The 19,667-nt window shown below is 40.5% G+C and overlaps 1 long non-coding RNA gene across 1 annotated transcript in view; it reads right to left on the minus strand.

Moving 5' to 3' along the window:
• Window positions 1–18,657: 18,657 nt before the first annotated feature.
• The window catches only part of LOC146650015 (uncharacterized), a 56,190-nt gene continuing 55,180 nt past the window's right edge, over window positions 18,658–19,667 (minus strand). The window contains exon 3 of the long non-coding RNA XR_014908326.1: window positions 18,658–19,274. This is a non-coding gene — a long non-coding RNA (uncharacterized LOC146650015). The remainder of the gene's footprint in view (window positions 19,275–19,667) is intronic.

Here is a 19,667-nt window from a genome sequence, read left to right on the forward strand (position 1 = left end):
GCACCATCAAACTCAGGTGTGGGACTGTGGGCTGTCACCTCTGACTTCCTCTACCAGAGAAGAAGCTGATGCAATTTAAAGTGCCAAGTCATCCAAATTATCAAAGCTGACTGGATACTGGAGGCTTCTTATATTTCCATTTTCCCCTGGGCAGCTCAAGACGATGGTTTGTTTGTAAGGCATCTTATATTGAGGAAAGTGGTAATAAAAATGTGGTATTGTTTCTTTTTTAATTTCGCAGGCAGGTAAGCAAGCGTCCGGAGTTTATGCTAGCTGGTAAAGCAGCTTACACACTGGGCATATTGCCAGTCAGTTATGAGGATAATGCAGACAACTACACACTCAAACCCACACTTATGGCCTACTTAGAACCACCAACTGAACACACACACACACACACACACACACACACACACACACACACACACACACACACACACACACACACACACACACACACACACACACACACACACACACACAGGCGGTGTTACCGAACTGAAATGACTGGTATTATTGAATGTGCAGGTCATCAGCCAGGTCCCCTGCACTGAAACGTCACACTAGTAATCCCTCTTTAAATAACACCAGTCTTTATGAAGCTTTCGGTCACTGATCAAATGGTAAATGGCCTGTATTTGTATAGCGCTTTACTAGTCCCTAAGGACCCCAAAGCGCTTTACACATCCAGTCATCCACCCATTCACATACTGGTTATGGCAAGCTACATGGTAGCCACAGCCACCCTGACAGAGGCGAGGCTGCCGAACACTGGCACCACCTGGCCCTCTGACCACCACCAGTAAGCAACGGGTGAAGTGGGGGTCGAACCAGCAGCCTTCCGATTACAAGGCAAACTCCCAACTCTTGAGTCAATGTGAAGCTAAACTGGTGAAATTGGACTAAATGAAATTTAAAGTGAGTTTTGGATCCATGTTGCAGATAGTGTGATGTCAGTATGATACTGAACACTGAAATATGTCCATGTATTGAAATGCAATACAATAGATAAAGCTGAGCCTTTGAATCTTTGTACTTTCTATACAACAGATCTGGAAATTTAAGTTTGAAATGATCAACATGAGTCTTGCTGGACTGAGTTAATATCAAATATCCACAGGTAACCTATCTTCTCTGTTTGATCCATACTTCTAATCATATTTTTTTGTTGTCATTTACTTTTTGTCCTTTCCAGTTTACAGAATGAATAATCTTATTTTGGGCAAATTACAAGTGAGTGGTCAGCAAATTAAATTACTCTTTCCAGTGTTTTTAAGATAAACCTCACAAATAGGGGCATATTCATATTCATATTCAACTGAATTAAAATGTAGGCTCTATTTTTCTATATGATGCTCCATTACAAACAGTTTATTCATTCATCAATTTTCATCCCTGCTTCTATCCAAAAACAACGATTGGACGTGAAGCCAAGCAGTCGTCGTTATTACTGTATCTTCCACTACAATCTCATGTGCACGTGTACAGCTTTTACCACCAGAGGGAGACACATACCTTTTTATATCACAACTAAATGCGGACAAAACACAGATAAAGGGGCCTGTAAGAAATTCACTTCCCTAATGGCATTCCTCCCAGGAAACAGAACTCAATCATTTTTAACAGGCCCTCATAAATTTCAATGAGTTTTTAATTAGGAGGAGCTCAGAGTAATTGTCTCCCAGGCAGTTTTAACAGGAGGAAGATCATGCTGACAGATTGAGTCTGTGTGGCAGATTGCTGCAAATCACCTAATTATGAGAAGAAGTCAAACTTTCAGCTTTTGATCATGATTATTTTGGCTTTATTGGATAATTTCACCATCAACAGAGAAAGGAAGGGCTGCCGAGTGTCTGCATCAGAGAATCATGTGTGACGAAAGTCTCAGACTCATCTTCAGGGCACTGTAAATTTGTTTTTCTTGCCTTTTGTTCAGTTGTTTGTTAAAAAAACGCACAGTTAGAAACTTATAAACTCAAAGGTTTGTTGAGTATTATACTATTTTTTTGTTAATGTTGCTTGCATATGATCTAAAAACCTTCCCCCGGGCCATGATTAAAATCATAGAAACCCTTGCTGAATTTTTCCATAAATAAGCTGAATTTCCTGCTGAGAAGTCTTTGAAATGACATCTGCGAAAAATCCAAAATCTATGAATATGGAAATATTATCAAATGAAAATTTTGAATTCTTAAATACTTCACTGAAATAGCCCCATTCCCAGCACTTTGTAGTTTGGATTTTAGTTTCCCAAGTTGTCCACTTAAGCAGTATCGGTCCAAATTTAGTTGAGAAAAATGGTGCTTACAGGTAAATGCTCCGGTTTTGGGTGAGCTGGATTTGAAAACAAGGTGAACCAATGTTTTCTTTTGCAGAGTTACTCAGCCACGAGAAGTAACGTCACACATTTTTGAGTGGATTTGAACATTAATTCATTATGCAGATGTTCTGCAGGCTCAAGCCCAATTTCTGTTTTACTTATAATTGGAAGAGCAGTTTTAGTTGTACCTCTAAGATTAAAAAAAAAATCCCACAGGTTTCCAGCATCACCTGTGTTCATTATGTCTGTATGGTAGGTCACAGACATTATTATGCTTGCGGCCTACCCTGTATATCCTAGTGCTCAAATATATAGTGACCAGATTCTCTTTGGACTCAAGCATCAGAGCTGTTTTAAGATATTGTGTGTGTTCTGATTTCTTTGTGTTTGATTAGAATTATTTATTTTGCTTCGATGACTATACTCTCCTTTCAAGCCTGGTCACAAAGATTTGGCTTTAGGAGTTGACATTTGTTTGGACAATATCTGTGAACTTCTATATTTAGGATATTTTGTTGTTCACGTCTATAAGAGTGAAAGAAAAATAACAGGCTATATTTCCAGGATCGAAATAAGACGCTTTTAGAGTCACTGCAGCTAGAGAAAGCACAACAAAATTAGCTGTGTACAGTTAAAAATCACATTTCACACACTCAGACTTGCTAACAATGCACACAGATAGCAATTAGACATCCTCACATGCTTGTGGAATCATGCCAAATAATATGCATTTACACTCATTTGTAGAGGCAATATGCGAGTAATTGTGTCTACAAATCATCCACTCATTCACAGAGGGGTGAGTTCCAGCTTTCTGGATGCATCTGACTTCACGGGTGGAGTGTGTCCTGAAGATGTCCTCCAGTGTGAGTACATCCGATGATTTTTTATAAGTTGCTTATGACTTTCTGGACACTTTTCCTTTCAGCCTTTGTACTGTAGTGTATGGTTGTATGTTAGAACACTTTCATTAGTGCAGTGATAAAAGGTCTTGAACAGCTCTGTGGACACATTGGTCTTCCTAAGTGTCTTTAGTTAATAGAGCTGCTGTTGGGTCTTCTTTATCAGAGCAGTGGATTTGGCTGTCTGTGTGTGGTCCAAAAATGTAATAGCAGAAGATCCTCTCCTCTATCCCTGTCTTTGAAAATTAGTCAAGAGAGGAACCTCCTATCCATTTCTTTTTACAGATCTAGAGATGATCTTTTAATTCTTCAAAAAGAATTAGACTTCTGTATTTTTGTGGCAAAAACACTGACATGTAATTCTTCTTTAGCCAAGTGGTTTTAAGAGTCTGTCATTTTGATATGAATATAAATTAGATGAAAATCCTTAGTGAACTTTTGTATGACCATTATGAAGATTGAGTAAGAAGCCAGTTAGCTTATCTTAGATCGTATATGTGGAAAAGGCCGCCCTGTCTCTGTTCAAAGTATAGACTATATAAAAAAGATGGACAGAGCCTCCAGGTTTGCAATATGAAACCAATGCAGAAGTACTTTAAACCTGCATTTCTTCTAATGGACGTAAGGGGGAGTCTTCCCCGATTTCAAAAACAAGTGCAATAGTAAAAGACTCTATAAATGCTTTCCAAATGATTAAACAGCTTAAACCCCAGACATGCAGACGTGCAAACCAGTTGGCTACTGCCTGGTAACCACTGGTCGCTAGGGAAAAGTGAAAACTCAACCAGCTGTGAATGATTGCTGGAGGTTGTTTGCCGTTGCTAGGTAAAATTGGTTACAAAGAGGCCTGCAGTATATGGTGTATGGGGCTGCTGAAAACCTCCTTCCGAGAGCAGATTGCCTCATTTGCATGGAAGGTGTCTGTAAACAGAGTGAAAGGCAAAAATGAAAACAGAGAATGTTCACCTTCAAAGTAAAAGTCGGTCCTTTTTGAAATATGTTGGCTTCAGCAATAATTCAAACTTTTAATTTGAAGGAGAACATTCTCCACTTCCAGTTTGAGTTTCCCTTTCTGACCTTTCACTGCATTGCTGGCTTGTTAGTGAGTGTTGCAGACAAGCTTGCAACCAAAACAATCACAAGTAGGTTTTTGCAGCAGCACCCCCTTTAAATCTGATGCTGCATTCCAAACACCTCAGAAGTTAAAAATCACGTTGGAAAAACAGGAATTAGTTTTGGTTCTTAGTGAGGTAGAGCCATTAATGTATCGCTATCAATACAGCATAATTCTTAAAAGCACCGCTGCACCACATTCATGGACAGAGCTTGGTCAGTGCTCTGCATATGGCTTATTCAGTGAGTCACAAATACACAAATGTAACAGTACAGATGAACAGTCTTACAATTTTACTGCTGCCACCATGGCTTGTTAATTCAGGGTTGGTGGGGCTGTTCTGGTTCTCTGGGTAGCAAGTTAACATGGCCTTCCAAATTAAAATTCTGACTGGTACTTGAAAATGCTGACTTAATCTGAGCGTAGCATGATTTCACCCAGCAACAGCCAGCAACCTCCAACACCCATTTGGGGAAGACACATTCTTCCTTAGCATTTAGAGGTTGCCAGGGGATTACTGACTGTGTGACTGAGACCTAAATTACAAAATTACGTTTTATATCAGGGTTTCTGTTTGGGTGTAGCCAACGACAAATGAGTTGTAGGAGATCACTGTAGGCTTGAGTGTTAGGACTAGCTTGTTCTTGTCTTTATGTTAGAAAATAAATGACTTCTGGATCCAGATGCATGCTGGCATCAACCCTTGGATGATAAACTAGGCCTTCAAGAATATTACTAAAACAAGATAACCTTGGACCGAAAAAAATATGGATAACAGGCTGCCAAGTACATTTGCTTGACTGAATTGCTGCTAATACAGCAGGGAGATGAATAACATTGAGGTGCACTAAAGCGGACAGTGTAATAACAGTAATCACTTTGTGGGGTTCAATTACAGCAGTAAAACAAAGGTCACTGACATCTCTTTTCAGGACTCATGGATATTAGGAAGTATTTACTGTTGGTAGATAATTTAGTGTGATAACCCTGAAGGACTGTAGCTGGTGGCTGTGCAGGGACATCCAGAGGTATTTTGTATGTGTGCGAGCACATGAGCTTTGACTTGGCAGGAGACACTGGACAGGTGGATGCTCAGCCAGCCAAAGTCCCATTACTTGCTCAGGGGGCAGCAAGTGTGTATGTCCCTGAGTGTGTGTGTGCGTGCATGCATGTGGTAATTACTTTTTCTCTCTATGTGTGTCTGTTTGTGTGTGTGTGCAGACAGAGTGATTAGAGATGGGTGGCGGGTGGAGGGCTTGTCAGAAGTTATCTTCCCATCTCATCTCATCATAGGCAGTCTGGCGGATTCCCTCGATGGCTCAACAGCCCGACGCCGCAGTGCTGCTGTCAATCGGGCCGTCAACGCCTGCAGAAATCGATGCCAATCTCCCTCGGTTTCTATTTTTAACCGAGGCTTAGCACCCAGGCCTTTGATAAGGATGCTGCCTTCTTTTGGCTCTCCTCCTCACCTCGGATGAGCAGCCCCACTTCCGACCTCGTTCTCGTCCCCTGCTGATGAGGGGTGATAAGAAACAGACAAGATAGAGCGAAATGCACTCTGACACTCTGAAAGAGCCTTTCATGATGGAGAAAATGATTATTGTTAGCACAGTTATTGATAATCAGGCTGTAATAATGCAATGTGTGGGAGAGGCATGATTGCATTTAAATTGTTACCTTTATCAACTAAAGTTAGCCACAGGTAGTACCGCTGCTACTGATGGATCTGCTACAACCTTAAAGAAAAAAACCTTTTCATCTTTTATTGGAAAATATACAGGACAGGAAAGAAACCTGATTAAAATTATACCTCATACATAGATGAATCAGCCTAAGTGCAACAATAAAGAGCATGAATTAAATGAAAATTAAAGAGCTCCAGATTTTTTGATGAAGTGGTATTAGACATGTTTTAACTGTTTCAGAAAAAGGAAAGCTTAACATTTGCATTCATGAGTCTCTAGGCAGAATCCATTTGTATATATGGATAATGTAATATGATGGAAAGCTCCAGAACACACTGAATGGATCTTAAAAGGAGCCAGCTTTGCTAAATGTACTATAACAGTGTATTTTGAATATGCTGTCTCTTTATTGAGGAATTTGGTGATGCATTATGCTACATGAGTTCAGACTTCCTTGAGTTTTCAGGATCACGTCTTTGCTATTTGACAATGATGCTGCCCTCCTGGCTTTAAGTGGTACTTCCAGCTTTCACTGAGGCGTTTGGATCAGAGTGTGAAGCAGTGAGGATGTGAATTAGCACCTCCATGTCTGAAGCTACAATTCTCACCCGAAAAAGGGTGGCGTGCCGACTCTGGGTGCTTGACAGAAGAGGTGAAAAGAGAGCTGAGCGTAAAAGGGAAAAACTATTGATTTACCGGTCAATCAATGTTCCTACACTCACCTGCGCTCAAAGGCTGTTAGTATAGTGATAGAAAATAAATGTTGTGACAGTAAATACTAAATGTTAAACATTATTGTGCAGCACATAAGATCAACAGAACACAGTGTGCTTTGAGGTAGGAGCCAAAAAGGGTGTAGTTTGTGGGTGTGATCACCCGTGTGTACACCTGTGAGGATGGACGCGCTTGTTTTTTGTTTTTTAAAAGGTTCCTTCATGTAATAATCTGCTAGAGGGTGTGGGGGGGCCACAGCCCCGTCCTCCAGGGCGTGAAGCAGGTGTGGAGGAGATCAAAACTCCAGACATCCAGAGGCCCCCAGAACACAAGAGACCAAGGAAGACCAACAGAGGGGCAGCTGCGCCACTGTCCCGGAAAGAGCTGAGGAGAGTCCCAGATGAGGGCTCACTCAGCAGCCGTGGAGCAGAAGCCAGGGGGAGTTGCAGTGACGCGCCCGTGAGCTCCGCCGGCAGCCAGCTGCGCCTGAGTGACCGAGCCCCAGGCCGAGAGGCCGGGGGCACCCCACCTCCGAAGTGGCCCGAGCGAGCCCCAGGCTCCAGGCCCCAATAAGCGGCCGCCAAGGAGTGAGCCGGTGTGTACCTGGACGCCCATCCCCGGACACAAAGAACCACCAACGCACCGATGTCTGAGGGGGTCCGCCACTGGCAGGGGAAGTGGTGGTAGGGGGAGATAGGCCTCCAAACCTTGGAGGGCCTGAGATGTCCCCAGAGAGGTGGCGCCTGACACCCAACCTGACATATAGACACAGACATACAGGCACACACAGATACAAACATCCATTCCCACCCTCATGCTCTCATATGCACTTACTCCACACTCAACCAACGTGGAGACAGACATAAAGAGACGTTGTACACATGATCACACTCCCCAAGCGTACTCTACAAACCGGGTCTAGGTGCCCCCGCCCCTGGAGGGGGGAACTGCACCCAGACCCAGGTGGTGTTTCCCTTTTCCCTGCGGTGGGGGGAGGCAGACCGCCCCGACTCCGCAGCAGCAGGAAGGCTCCACACTCCAGACCGCATATCATTGTGATGCTGTTTATTCTATTACTCTTGTTCTCTTCTGCTTGCTTTCTTTTTTCTTTCTCAGCAGGTGATCCAGGTGATTGATATATGCATTTTTTTTTCTCTGCCCGTTCTGTTGGTTTTTGTCTTTTGCCCTTCTCCCCCGTCCCTCTTCTCAGCTGTTTCTCTTTCCCTCTTTCTTTCTCCCCTTCTTTCCCCCAGTCAAGTCTGTCCCGTATTCAGTAAGTGAAAATAAAATAAACAATAAAAGGTGAATCAAATGGACCATTACGGCAAGGCTGGGATGGTCAGTTTGGTAAAGGAAATCCGTTGGGCATCTTTCTTTGCCTTTAGACAACAATTCTGATGGCAAAAGAGCCAAACGGGACAGGCCAAAAAAAAAAGAAAAAAGAAAAAAAGAAAATAAATGTTGTGATTACACGAGATACATGGAACCTTAAGAGCTTCCGCTGATAAGTGTCGGCGCCCGGCCTTTTTTGCTAACTGTGAGGATCATTAAAAAAGAGCCAGCTATGACTGACTTGGATACCTCGTGAACGAGGTGCTTCAGGCATATCTTACTTGGTTGGACACCCCGGGGCAGAACCTGGACATGCTTGGGAGACTATGTCTCCTGGCTGGCATGGATGGTGGTTGGTGGTTGTTTACATATGTATTCGTAGAAATGACAAATAAAATGGAAGTTGTTTGTTTCAGGGTAACCATAACCTCATCCACTGATTTTAGGAAAGATTGCCTGATAGGCAAAACAACTGTCTCAGGGTCTCAGACTTTATACTGTAACACTCAGTGGAAATGTCTTGGAGAAGTGACCTAATTATAATATTAATATTTTAAATAAATGCCCTTACACAGTGCTTGGACATCAGAAAACCTAGGAAGAGCCTGTGATCCAGTAAATTAATGTAGCTGCTATCAGTATACTCTGTATTCAGTTGGAACTGGAGGCTTAAGAAGGACATTTTTGACCTCCAACAATATTATATTTTGTTTATAACCTTTATTATATATAAAAATTTTACTGTCTTTAATGTTTGATTCTGTTTGTCTTGCTTCTAGTGGTGGATGTCAGCCAGCTGAGGTTGCTCCTTATGCTCAAATGACCCACATCTATTCACTTCTTGCACTGCTGATATTGCTGTCTTTCACACGCTACTGTTAGTTCATTTTTCAGCTTTTCTTTCATTTCAAGTAATCTCATTCTAGAGAGCAAACACGTTTAGTTTAATCTTGGCTTCTTTTGGCACTCACAGCTTGGTTATGGTACTGGCAAATGTTTTGTGGGCCAGATGATGTCCAAATGTCACCACACCTGACATCTGGCCCATATAAGGTGGAACTGTGGCTGAGTCGAGGCAGCCAGACTCTCCCCAGGTTGCTGCCATCAGTCAAAGCCAAATGCTGTCAATAGAAAACTGCACATGTGGACTACACGCTGTATGGGCCAGATGCTCGGGGTTACTGTCTTTGAGCCAGTTTGTAATAAATCCGATGTAAACTTATATAATATTGAACTATTTGCCATAAATACGCACCATTAATTATTATACAACCTTCACGTCTCATGTTTTTGAATGGTCATAGCAGAAGAGGCACAACAAGGTTTTGTATCCCAGGCGTCCACTACCTCTATTAAAAAAGGAAAAACCCTGCTTGAAGTTTAAGTGCCTTGTGGAATCTATGCCAACAAGGACCAAGGATGTGGAGGTGTTTAATGCTGAGTATTTTCCCCCTTTACTACACTATATATCTATATATACACTGGAGTAGCATACCCTAGTGTCAGCAACTCAAAACTCTTATTAAGAACAGAACAAGACAGAATGTACCACCTGTCTACTGTTTCTCCTCCTCCTACACTGCTCAAACTTGTGTTGTGTGTGTTTTGTAGCCGGCTGGGGATCTCCTCCCCTCTGTGGACTTGGAGGTACTTTGTCACAGCTCATTGTAGGAACTCCTGGAAAATTAATTCCCCCCTCAAGAGTTTGACTTCAGATGTTGCACATTAATAATCACTATTGCCTCGCAAGAGTCTACGTCGACAGCAATCATGTGCTGACAAGAGGGAAGTTGTGCTGGGAGTTGTTGGAAATGTATCATGGATTAAATGTATCTGGCACAATGGTAATGCTGAGGAATGAAAAGTGTTTGCGGTTTTTAAATCAATATCTCGCATTAATTCAGAGGACTGGTTTCAGAAGCGGAGGATGTTGTTGCTTTGATGATATCTAGAGTTTCTCTACACTTCATCTTACTAATTTGGCCATAACTTATGATTATGTTGAGATCCCTTTCATGGTTTTAATTAGAACAAAAATACAACATGCACCTAATTAGTGCAAGTTGGGTTAGATGTTTTAAAAGCCTCTTTCTTTTTGATGCAAAAACAGCAGCAGCAGTGTGTAGGCAAGGCAGCTTGCTGGTTCGACAGAGCCTTATGTAACCGAGAGGTCACAGGTTTGACCCTCACCACAACAAGTGTGCGCTAACAGCTGTGCGCTTTTGCATTGTGCCCTTGAGCAAAGTAACCTCGCCTCTCCTGAAGTCATGTTAAAAAAGAATTATCGAAATGCAGTAAACAACGTTGTGTTTTAAATGTAAAACAGGAAGGAATTGAATTTAAAGCTTCAGTTATTCACTTTTTGTTGAAAATCTGTTGTAGAATTTCTTTTTGTGCATGCCCCATTTTGCTCTGAAGTTGTTGGCAAAACTCTATTCAAACATTTTCCCTCTAATTGGGTGTTTTTGTGGATGCAGGATTAATCAGCCGCGGGGTATTTAATGTTGTTTGGGCAGCTGAGAGGTAATACAGCCAAGCCATTAACATATCATTAAAGAGTCCTAAGCACTGTAATTGCAGCCAGAACGCTGACGCTACACTCTCATTAAGTGGACTCTAAGAGGAGACGTCTCGTTGTGATGGGTTTTAGTGAGATGTTGGGGAAAAAATCTGTGTAACTCAGCATGCTGCTGTCACAATGAGAAGTCCAGTGAGCAAAGATTGTTTCCAAAATGGCATGCAGGCTGATGAAAGGCACCCAACTTTCACCAATCGGCTGCTACAAACAGGTTTTTAGCCATTTAGCTGCATGACTCCATGTATTGCAATGCTGGTCCTCTGGTCAGTCCATCGCTTGAGTCCAGGTGGAAACACCGCATAAAACTGTCAGTGTTTCAAACACGATGAAACCCACTGACTGATAATTCACTAGCTGAAATGAAAACACATCAAATCACCATAAAACCAAGTAGAATACTCAAAGGACTACAGCCAAGTCGGTGATCGACTCCAGCCTGACGAAAAAGAACAAATATTTCGTGTTCATGGACACAAATTGCAAAATTTTTTTTAATGTCAGTGAATTAGAAAGCGATGTATCTCAAAAGGAAGTATAGGCTATTTCTTGTGTAGAGAAAATGGAAAGGTGTGACCAAGGCAACCAAGAAACAGAGCTTTTAAAGATGTGCCAACCATAAGCACCAACATCTACCATGAAAAGCGTCATTATACACAATTATACCGTCACCATTTGACCATACTTTCCTTTTTTTGTCTTTTATGTATATGTACATGAATTGGTATATACAAGAGCTGAAAGAACAGGAATTTATGTTCGGGACAGGAAACAATGTGTTAAAGGAACGTGAAAAGCAAGACTGTAAATTTCACCACAGTTTTGTAAACTAATCATTTCAGTCTGTACTAAACTGTGTACTATTTGTTTGTAAATGTACAATATCTCATGAACAAATCTAGGAGAATTAATAACTTTAACTAAGTACCAAATTTCCAGTTTATAAACTGAGCAATCCTTACCTTTGAAAATACTATCTTGCTGTTTTCTCCTGTCCTTTCTTTGCTCTTTCTTACATCTTGATCCATGTCTGACTGCATTTATCACGACTTAAGCATTTTTTAATCCCTGGATTTACAGCATCTGTGTCTTGGTCACTGGGTCTTGGTTGCAGGGTTTTGAGTTGTGTAGTTGCTTGAATCGTTTTGATTTTGAGTATATAACTTATACCAGCATTTCCTGGTTAGTTTCTTATATATTTATATTTTGAGGTTTTAGTTTTACATCTAGTTCTGTTCATGGTTATTTTCTGGGTCATAACAAGTTTTTGAGTTCCTGCGTAATTCTGCCTCCCTCGTGTTTCTGTGTCTTGTTACTTTTAATTTAGGTAATCTTTTGTCTCTTGTGTTTAGTTTTACTTCCTTTTGAGACATTATGTTAGCTGTGTTTCCACCCGTTTGCCATTTTTATCGATATCTGCTGTGTGTTTATATTATCAGAGTTTCCCTCTTTTCATTGTCGCATCATCCTCCATGGTTGTGTCCTTCATGAACGTGTTACAGCAATGTGAAAGACAAAAGTATGTATTGAGGGTATAAATGCACTATTTTCTTAATGCTGGTCAAGTATCTCCATGCCTTCCAATGGAGTTGCATTAAATGCCTACCTAATGGCTACAGCAGAGGAAAAATTAACTCTTTGCAGTATTATCTATTAAACTGTCTATTAGATTTGGTTACTCATTAAGCGATGTGCTGGAATTCTATTCTGAATCATGCTCATAGCAAAATGAGCAAACAGTAGCTCTATTTGTCGGTGTGATTGCACTTATACACCCAAAACTACGGCGCTATGTGGTATAAGTATATAAAATTGAACAGTAGATGACTTTGTATCTGTAAAGGGATGCAAACATTTTTATTTAGAAGGCTCATTATATTCATGAGGATACCTCCTTGTAACACCATTACTACCATTAGTCTTGAAAGAATCATTTCTACTATGTTGGGAGTTTTTTTCTCATGTGGCCGTCACATTTTGAAAACTGTGGATACCTGCAGAAAGTGACAGACAGTGCAACACTTGCTCTTTTCATGAAACTCTTTAAAATCTGCTGAATTTGAGTCTCTTCAGATCTCCTCCCTCACTGAGTCCACCTGCTAAACCCAATGAGCTCATGTCAGTGAACATGAGGAGACATGTCGCTTGAGGATCTAAACGCTATGACAAAATGTCATATTTTGCCCCTGTGCATAAAACTGTGGGATTCTAAAAACTTGTTCGATAATGTTGACACATCCTCAGTATCTATACTTTGCAGGACTCATCTGTGTCAATATTTGACAGACTTTCTGCTTTAATTACAAATTCCCTTTTGTGCACTCTCCCAAATTTCGGGGATTATCTAATTACTGCTTGCGTGCCGACAAACAAGGGGGCCTCTTTGCCTTTCACTAATTGGAATGAGGAGTGGTGCCAGTGCTCAAAGGGAAGGCCTATCACTGAGAATTATTGAATAGTGAAGGAGTAAAAGGGGTGGGGGTGGGGGGGGAAGAGAGAAGGATGTGTGGTCCGCCTTGGGCTGCTTGTGGATTTCCTCTGATTTCATCAGAAAAAAGATGGCTGAGGCGATTCCCCCAGACAACAGCCAGCTGGTGTGTGTAGGCGAGCTTTGCAGCCCAAAATCTCTGAGAAAAGAAAATGAAAGAATCACGCTGTGCCTCTGCAATTCATCCTCTGCATCAGAGTTACCCCTAAACAATCTTTCAGCTCGCCTGCTGTTAGACAACTTTGTGTGATAACATGGTGCAGCAAAAATGACATCTTTATTTTTTTTAAATGCGGTTGTGGTGTTATACATATATATGGCAATTTTGTGCCTTAAAGCAGCTTTAACATACTCTGTTAAACAACACAAGCAATTACGGCAGTGATATGCTGATTAAATGGCACTTACTGGCTCTTTATTGAGCATTTCCATACCTCATATCTATCATTAAACCAATTATTGAAGCATATGTACAGTTAAATGTGCTACTAATGTGCTCCTGATTACTACAGCTCATTGTTGGGCAATTGTGGACTTAAAGCAGTCTTGAGTCAAGCTTTTAGCGAATCCAGTAAGAAATTAGGAGTTAAATCATCCCATCTTAATAGAAAAGAGCTCTCCAGCAGCTTGACACACGAAGGATCTAATGCGTGTTTGTGTGTAGATTTGGGCTGAGATTGTGCACAATTTGCAAAACAACACAGAAAAACAAAAAGAGCACGACAGACAAATGAAACGAGAGATATGCGGCAGGTTGAACTGGCGTGATTCATAATTTATTGAGCAGCACTGAGGTTACAACAGGGAACAAATGAAGCACAGAACACAAAAGAGCATTATTTATTTATTACAGGAAAATCAAAGTGTAGCCTGAGGGGGGTGTTGATAAAGTAGAACAACACTCGTACATAGCACCTACTGTACACAAACGCACTATATTATTGCAGCTGTCAGATGAAAACCCCATTATGCTGTTGTGGATGATTTTCATGTTTTTACCTGAAACTGGGGATTATGTGACCTTGTATAGGACATATGAAAGCGTTTGCATAATTTAAAGTAAAATGCACGGCTGTCACAATGAAAATTAGGCTGTGCCGTCTTATTTCTCTGATCATTTTGACATTTTTGGAAAGCTGGGGTCTGCACGGCAGCGCAGTCGTAACTGAGCATTGCAGGAAAAGACATACACACCCTTAGGCGAAACAAAGAATGGCAGCAATCTATTCAAACACAACTTCCCCTGCATGTGCCAGTGGTGTTTTAAATAATGCAGACTCTTTCCCATAGATGCCAGGATGGTTGATTCCCACCTTTACATTCCCATGGCCCCCCGCTGGTCTAGGATCAAATCCTCTCTCACCCCCCCAGTCTCCCCTCTACTATTCTCTCAAGCCTCCTCATGTCTCTCTAAAGTCAGAGAAAAAGCCAATGTAGGAGTGGGAACCTGAAAAATAAATTACACTGATAATGCAAGCAAAAGAAACTTCCCAACCCACCCACTGAATATTAGATCACAACAACGTACAGTCTTAAATAAATCATTAAACCTCTGCAGACCTCCTCTATTACAATTTCATCTTGAATAATTATCGGCCCCTTTATTGGTGCCGGAGTAATGTCACACAGTTGCAAGCGTCTGCCAAAATCTTGTAATATCGTGGGATTAATAATTCATTATTTTTTGGGGTTCGCAGCAACAACCCATTTGGGTTTTATTCAGATTCTGTCCAGGGGGAGACTGAATGAGAACAGCTCATTGCACAGCAAATACAAACAGAAGGTTGACATTTAAACCCAAGCCCCCACAGCACCCTACTGGACCCAGCAGCAGGATAATTTGAATTTCTTGCTTAATTGGTTGACACTGAGTTCAGCTCAGGCAGAAAGTTACCGCTGATAAATGCCATTATTAGCCATTTTGAGCTGGTGAAAATTTGGACCTAATTTGTGAGCAGACAAGGGGTTCACACTGAGCTGAGTCACTGTTTTCATGCTGGTGCTTAAGAGTTTAAAGGGGTTCGATTTAAAGAAATACACCCTCACAAAGAGAGGTGGGCTCTGATACAATGTATCAGAATGTGTTTGTTCGTGGTGAAAACTCCTTATCAAGTGCAGATCAAGTTTTCAACCATGCTACCTATGTCAAACTACAGATGGTGATGTCATTGAGTCCAGACTTGAGTTTCATTCATGGTTTATGGTTCTCAGATGGAGAATCCTAACATTGGGAGTCTTATTACTTCTCCTCCGGTGCCGTAAATTACTTAACTTTTATGGTTTTTCGAAATATGCTTCAACTTCTACATGATGGATGGGAATTTTGGTGTAGACGTTTGAGACCCCCTCGAGCTGAACTGTAATTACTTTGGTGATCCTCTGATTTCTCATTTAGCTCCATTACTTAGTCAAGAGCAAACTTTTTTTTTTTAAAATACTTTGGCTCTTGAGCTTCAAAACGAATGACATTCTCATCTCAGTACCATTTACCTGTTAATTACCAAATGTCAGGACGAGCTAAAATAAAGATGAACCAACTAAGAAAATGTTTTTTTTTTAATTAAAGGGAACTGGATTTATTAAAAACAAAAGAAACATACAAAAAAAAGAGAAATTGTTTTACCCGTAATTGCCAATAATTTTAAAAGAGACAACTGCTATAAATTCTAAAATCTCAGTCTGTCACAACCTTCTGCAGATAGTTGTGACTAAGGGTTTGGGTTAACTTTTACACAAGCGGAAAATCCTTCTAAGGACATATAAAAGGATTTAAAACATCAGTCCAAAGAGGAAAGATAATAGCAAGTTATTTTCAAACCTTATGGCCTTGTTTCATTAGATCATATTATTTTTAAAAATGTGTTTTACTTGAGTTTTAAAGTAACCTATGAATCTATAGTCAAAAGTTCTTTATTAATCTAAGAAGAAGAAAACAAATGTAGAAAAATGTGTTTGATTGTGGAAGGATTATGTAGAATGAATCAAAAGTATTTTCATTTAACTCAAGTTTAACCTAGAGGATTAAATAATATAAAACTTTAAAAGTTAGGAATATTACATTTATTATATTTACTATAATCCCATCTATTTTAATTATATATAAGGCACCTTCATGACTGATGAGGGAGTTACAGCCCACACAGATGCAGTTTTAATTAGTACAGTAATAATATAATTGAACTTTTTTTTGCTTTGTTAGGTTCGGTTTTGGGTATTGACTTTTTGTGTATTTAAAGGTTATTTCACTTACGTCAATAAAAATCACTATAACAACTTTAAATGTTCTTTGCCAAAGTACAACTTCACAGCCTCACAGTTTTACTTGGATGGCAATAAACTATTTTAAACTGAAGCCTTTTTCAATTAGAAGTTAAATTAATTTACGTGTATATAGTGCCAACTCACACCTTCCTCTCATGGCACTTTATACCATTAAGTAAAATGCAAATCATGTTAGACCTGATGTAAAACGTATTTAGATACAGCAGCCTGTAACAGCTTTTCGTGTACAGCATTTATTTGCATTCAAAGGAGAAAACAGACTACATCACGTACGTTACCAAAGAATATTGATGACCTACCTCTGCACATTGTTTCACTTATTTTTCCATCCTCATCTCTATTTCGAGAACTCGGCACAATGACCCCAGGGCATAGGAATGCAGGAATGAGTTTGAAATTCAGGGCACATGCCAGCATGCAGGTGGGAAAAGTAGGTATGTTCACAACCAAAGATTGACTCGTCAGCCCTTACTTGCTGAGCGTTCTGCTTAATTGTTTGCAATTAGCTGTTTAATTTTCAATTTTCCCCCCACTAAAACTTTTATCCAGAGTGGTAAACACTCTCGGCAGGGATCATCCTTGTTCTATTTATAATGTGTGTGTACATTCTTGATAATAGGCAGGACATTGATGTGAACATGGCAGCTGTCATATCCACAGGAAGCTCGCTGCATGTGTTGGCCAGCGTGTTGAGCACTCGCCGCGTGTTTAGTGGCTTCTACTCCTACATGAACCCATCTACCATCACGTAGGAATAAAAAGCCATAAGACACAACAGCAATCTCACAGGAGGAAGGAGAAAGAAGGAAGGAAGGAGGGAAGCGTATTAAAAAGGAACTTCACGTAGCCAAAAAAGGAGATAGGTTGTTCTCTCAGCTGGAAAGACGAGGAAAAGGAGGAAAAGTGATTTACAAGTGGGTAAAACACAGGGAGGGTGGGCGAGGAGAAAGTTAATTTTGCAAAGGGATGATACAAGGAAAGCAACAAGGAGTCATTTAGAAGGCAGAGGTAATCCACAGTTGATAGGTATTCAGAAGGCCATGCTCTCTGTTTGTCTTTCTTTCTGTTTGATTATGTGCTTCTGTGTGCAGCAGATGACTATGTACTGCAGGCATTACTAGATTCAGAAATTCCTCTGTGTGTAAACTATATTTGATATGCTGGAAGCTGCTCTGATGAACCTAACCAAACTCCATCTGCTCTGCTTCCAAATGCACACATTTTTCTCCAGGCAGCCGCACATGGTTTAATGTGTATTTCAAATGAAAGCCTGTGTTTCTTTAGACGTTTCACAAATAGATATCTGCTTTTTAAAACTAGACATGCTCCTATTAATATCCACTTCACAGTCTCTGTTCGCAGCCCTCTTGCAGTAGAAAACCACTCTCCCTTGGTTGCAAAAGGGGTTACAGTACGAGTGTATGCATGCACAAGTCAGGCAGATAAATATGTATGACTCCACGGCGGTGGGTTTCCTGCTTTGTATGCTAATGATCTTATTCAAGTTTAATAATGCAACGTAGGTGCACTGAGGGGTAGGGTGGTGGAGGAGGGCTGACGAACTGAGGAAGGACCTCGTGGATGATCCGCGAGGAGCGAGAAAACTGATTAAATTTTTTCTTAATAATCCGTAGAAAGACTTGGCTTTCTATGGAAACCACAAAGACTGCATTTGATAATCGAGACTACAATGTATGTGATTTGACATTTTTTTTAATGGCCAGTAATGGTGCTGTTCAAATTAGTGAAAAAAATTCAATTGATTGCAAGGATTCATATGCAGGCTTCTATATGCTGGTTAGATGTTTTGCAACCAAAGGAATCAAAGTGTAAGTGAATTATCTATAGACTGTATATAAAAGATGGATGTGACTACTGTGACACTGCTTGTTTTTATATGAAATCCCATTTGGAAATATTGAGGCGAGTATTTTGTTCGTCAGGGCAGCGATAGCTAGGTGGGTAGAGCGGTGGCCCCATGATCAGAAGGTAAGGGGTTCTAATCCACTGAACGGCTACCTTGAGGTGCCCCTGAGCAAGGTACCGTCCCTACACACTGCTCCCTGGTTGCTAGATTGGTGGCTGCTCACTGCTTCACTGAGTGGGTTAAATGCAGAGATGAATTTCCCCACGGGGATCAATAAAGTATACATTCTTATTATCTTGGCTTTTTGAAACCAAAAGTTGAACTTAAAAACTTACCTTGCTTAATTTGATGTCTGTTTCACTTTGAACCACAATTTACAATGTGAACATCATGCTGAATGAAATAAGGGTTGAAGTTGGGGTTAAGCCACCAGGAAAACATTTACTGAGGTCATAGAGCTAGTGACAAGTAGGCTCATTTGTCTATGAGTTTTTTATCTTCTTATACAGTCTTTGACTAAAAGAGTGTTATCCAGGGAATTCAAGCTAAAATCTATTATTTATTTAATGTATTGAAGGTGAACTGACTGCCTTTCTTTTGTTCTAATTTATATTTTTACTTCATTTCATTTCATGTTATTCCCTTATCATTTAAAATATGGTGTTTCATCAAATTACCCCACTTTAAAAACTTTCTCATGCCAACCAGCAAAAACACTAAAATGCATCACTCACGTAACATGAAGTTGTTAATAGTTTCATAGGTATATTACAGGTTTATGTGGTTAATATTCTTTTATCTTCAATCGCAGTCTTGCAGCAGATGACAGCGATGGAAAAGATTTTCATTAGCAAAACAAAGGGAAGTATGACGAGCGTCTGTGTTGGTGTACGTGTGTGGAACCATATGTGATTCCCTGCGTCTTTCATCTACACTCAGATGAAGGTAGACGTCAGTGCTCATTCGCAGGTCTCTGCATGAAATCCTGAAGGACCCTGGCACAGAAACAGAAGAGAAAGAAGAAGAGTGGAGATGAGAGGTGCGCTCAAACAAGAACTCATCCTGAACAGTGAAATCCTTATTAATGCACTGCAGCTGTTTGGTCTTTTAATAAGTCAATTGTAAGGCTTTAATTATTAAATTAGAGATCATTATGAGTAGCTGCAATGAAAAATGTGCACCCTAGAAGAAGTTTTATGAGTTGTGCGTGTGTGCTTTCAGCTGCCAGTCTGAAAAAGCTGTAAATCTTTAAAAAGTGCTTCTCCCTGAGAAAGAGCTAAAACTGTGATTTTACAGACCCACCGACACAAACAGGCATTAACCACAAACCAATTATGCCAAGTAGGAACCTCTTGGTGATGACTTGTGCAGTTTACAGTGCCTAATGA

This window comes from Rhamphochromis longiceps, linkage group LG17 (assembly GCF_057381845.1).
Source record: "Rhamphochromis longiceps isolate RC_006_pf linkage group LG17, R_longiceps_female_GT1.1, whole genome shotgun sequence".
NCBI lineage: Eukaryota > Metazoa > Chordata > Actinopteri > Cichliformes > Cichlidae > Rhamphochromis > Rhamphochromis longiceps.